The sequence below is a fragment of the Drosophila novamexicana genome, unplaced genomic scaffold (genome assembly GCF_003285875.2).
Source record: "Drosophila novamexicana strain 15010-1031.04,08,12 unplaced genomic scaffold, DnovRS2.1 tig00001624-arrow-arrow-pilon, whole genome shotgun sequence".
Taxonomy (NCBI): domain Eukaryota; kingdom Metazoa; phylum Arthropoda; class Insecta; order Diptera; family Drosophilidae; genus Drosophila; species Drosophila novamexicana.
Window position 1 is genome coordinate 19666 of NW_020824870.1, and position 4377 is coordinate 24042.

Consider the following 4377-nt stretch of genomic DNA (forward strand, 5'->3'; position numbering starts at 1 on the left):
AAATTTTGACCCAAATCGACCAAAATGGCACGTTTTTGATCAAAATCGGGGTCGGTTCGAAAATCAAAACTATTTTGATGATTTTTTTTTTTAATATCTCGGGTAAATAACGTCTGATTTTCAAAAATTATACCTTTTTGAATTTGTACGGATCCCTACTATCAATTGACCTTCAAACAAATTAAAAATCGGTGGGTTAAAAAAAGTTGTGGACCCAAAAGCGATTCGTTTGTAACAATAACATGAGCTCTTGAACAACATAAAATCTTCCAAATTTTCCTCAATTCAAAGTCCAGCTGCCTTCTCCTGATTGATTGTATGCGAACAGACTCCCAAAATTTGGAAAAATAAGTTTATTTATTTTTGTTTGCTCCTTTCAAATAAAATTTTCTTATCGACCCAAATCCTCTGATTCATTGGCTCTAACTAATTTTCTACCTGCATTTAAGCTAAAAATCATGACTCAAATATGTTTTGCCTGTTCCTTTCTGGTTTTAATAACGTATGTATCCAAATCTACTCTTTTTGCATTCAGTTTTTGTATCTATTTTCGACCGTTAAACAACTTCTCCTTTCTTATATAATCTTTTCACCCTTGGATAGTTCAATGCTTTGAACTTTTAAGTGACTGTCCAGTTTTGGCCTTAATATGGAATCTCAACGTAGTGAGTTTCAACGTAGCCAAGCTCATTTTAGATGCTACCCGTATAAACAAGGCCGAGTTGGCTATAGTATAATTATCTATAACATTTCCTTTTGCGTTAATTGTAAATTATATTATTCTCATATAAAAAGAACATCATTTCCGTTATACTTATGCCTCCCTGATCTAAATGAGCTTTTCTTTCAAATTTTCTCCACTTTCAAGGCATTGAAACTATAATCTCAAATTTTCCTTATATTCCAACGCCCACATACAATATCATGTCAGTTGCTCCCAAAATTCGACTAAAGCGCTGCAATACTGTGAAGTTTGGTTGTTCTTTTTCCCCTTATATCAGACAACTCCCATAAACTAAAACCCTGGAAAATTACTCAACTCATATCAAAACTGAATGTTGTACGTAAAATCTGTTAGCTCCACTCAAATTATACCTACACTTCCTGATCCAAGTATGCTTTTATTGTTTCTCGGCCCTATTAAACCTTCTGCTTTTATAGCAAGCCCAAAAATACAGCATAGTGAGTCTTCTCCCCACCTTAATGCTCTTTAAAAGTATCTTACCTTCAACTAAAACTTTATTACAAGGCAATCAATCAGTCACGGCACAAGTGGTATAACAGAAGCATAACTTACTAAACAAACTCCTCCCTTCCTCATCCGCTCTTGGCAAAATCATGCCAAGCACACCAGCAAATGTATCTACATCACACTTTCTTTCTCATTCATTACGCAGCTCTCAGTAAAATTACAATATGACTGCTCTCCATATCGGTATATGGAATGCTAATGGACTCAGACGCAAAATGGATGTCTAAAAACGACATATATCCGCGGAAGATATGACGTTTGAAAACGACATAACTCCAATTTTGGACTCGTAAGGATCAGTACTATCGATTTTTTGAATATCTCGGCCAAATAGTGTCCGATCTTCAAATTTTATACCATTTTGGACTCGTAAGGATCAGTACTATCGACTGGCATCAAAAAATAGAAAATCTAAATTTTGACCCAAATCGACAAAAATGGCAAGGGGTTACATCACGATTTTTACCAAAACCGGGTTCGGTTCGAAAATACAACCTTTTTTGATGATTTTTTTGAATATCTCGGCCAAATAGTGTCCGATTTTCAAATTTTATACCATTTTGGACTCGTAAGGATCAGTACTATCGACTGGCATCAAAAAATAGAAAATCTAAATTTTGACCCAAATCGACAAAAATGGCAAGAGGTTACATCACGATTTTTATCAAAATCGGGTTCGGTTCGAAAATCAAACCTTTTTTGATGATTTTTTTGAATATCTCGGCCAAATAGTGTCCGATTTTCAAATTGTATACCATTTTGGACTCGTAAGGATCAGTACTAACGACTGGCATCAAAAAATAGAATATCTAAATTTTGACCCAAATCGACCAAAATGGCAAGGGGTTACATCACGATTTTTATCAAAATCGGGTTCGGTTCGAAAATACAACCTTTTTTGATGATTTTTTTGAATATCTCGGCCAAATAGTGTCCGATTTTCAAATTTAATACCATTTTGGACTCGTAAGGATCAGTACTATCGACTGGCATCAAAAAATAGAATATCTAAATTTTGACCCAAATCGACCAAAATGGCAAGGGGTTACATCACGATTTTTACAAAAATCGGGTTCGGTTCGAAAATACAACCTTTTTTGATGTTTTTTTTTGAATATCTCGGCCAAATAGTGTCCGATTTTCAAATTTTATACCATTTTGGACTCCTAAGGATCAGTACTATCGACTGGCATCAAAAAATAGAATATCTAAATTTTGACCCAAATCGACCAAAATGGCAAGGGGTTACATCACGATTTTTATCAAAATCGGGTTCGGTTCGAAAATCAAACCTTTTTTGATGATTTTTTTGAATATCTCGGCCAAATAGTGTCCGATTTTCAAATTGTATACCATTTTGGACTCGTAAGGATCAGTACTAACGACTGGCATCAAAAAATAGAAAATCTAAATTTTGACCCAAATCGACCAAAATGGCACGTTTTTGATCAAAATCGGGGTCGGTTCGAAAATCAAAACTATTTTGATGATTTTTTTTTTTTAATATCTCGGGTAAATAACGTCTGATTTTCAAAAATTATACCTTTTTGAATTTGTACGGATCCCTACTATCAATTGACCTTCAAACAAATTAAAAATCGGTGGGTTAAAAAAAGTTGTGGACCCAAAAGCGATTCGTTTGTAACAATAACATGAGCTCTTGAACAACATAAAATCTTCCAAATTTTCCTCAATTCAAAGTCCAGCTGCCTTCTCCTGATTGATTGTATGCGAACAGACTCCCAAAATTTGGAAAAATAAGTTTATTTATTTTTGTTTGCTCCTTTCAAATAAAATTTTCTTATCGACCCAAATCCTCTGATTCATTGGCTCTAACTAATTTTCTACCTGCATTTAAGCTAAAAATCATGACTCAAATATGTTTTGCCTGTTCCTTTCTGGTTTTAATAACGTATGTATCCAAATCTACTCTTTTTGCATTCAGTTTTTGTATCTATTTTCGACCGTTAAACAACTTCTCCTTTCTTATATAATCTTTTCACCCTTGGATAGTTCAATGCTTTGAACTTTTAAGTGACTGTCCAGTTTTGGCCTTAATATGGAATCTCAACGTAGTGAGTTTCAACGTAGCCAAGCTCATTTTAGATGCTACCCGTATAAACAAGGCCGAGTTGGCTATAGTATAATTATCTATAACATTTCCTTTTGCGTTAATTGTAAATTATATTATTCTCATATAAAAAGAACATCATTTCCGTTATACTTATGCCTCCCTGATCTAAATGAGCTTTTCTTTCAAATTTTCTCCACTTTCAAGGCATTGAAACTATAATCTCAAATTTTCCTTATATTCCAACGCCCACATACAATATCATGTCAGTTGCTCCCAAAATTCGACTAAAGCGCTGCAATACTGTGAAGTTTGGTTGTTCTTTTTCCCCTTATATCAGACAACTCCCATAAACTAAAACCCTGGAAAATTACTCAACTCATATCAAAACTGAATGTTGTACGTAAAATCTGTTAGCTCCACTCAAATTATACCTACACTTCCTGATCCAAGTATGCTTTTATTGTTTCTCGGCCCTATTAAACCTTCTGCTTTTATAGCAAGCCCAAAAATACAGCATAGTGAGTCTTCTCCCCACCTTAATGCTCTTTAAAAGTATCTTACCTTCAACTAAAACTTTATTACAAGGCAATCAATCAGTCACGGCACAAGTGGTATAACAGAAGCATAACTTACTAAACAAACTCCTCCCTTCCTCATCCGCTCTTGGCAAAATCATGCCAAGCACACCAGCAAATGTATCTACATCACACTTTCTTTCTCATTCATTACGCAGCTCTCAGTAAAATTACAATATGACTGAACTTAGGGGAACTTAGGCAGTTTATGAATTACCATAACACGGACATAATGCTAATAAACGAAACTCACTTAAACTTCAACACTCATATTGAAGCCCCAGCCACCACATGCTCAGCACACTGTCCGAAATCAAAATGACCATTGGTGCCAATCTGCCGAAGACCAGGCTGATGAGCTCCAAGCACGCTTTACTCCCTTTGAGCTTGCACCAACTGCGCAAGGATTAGTACTATCGACTGGTATAAAACAAATGGAAATCAAAATTTAACTTAAATTATAGTGTTTCAAGTTA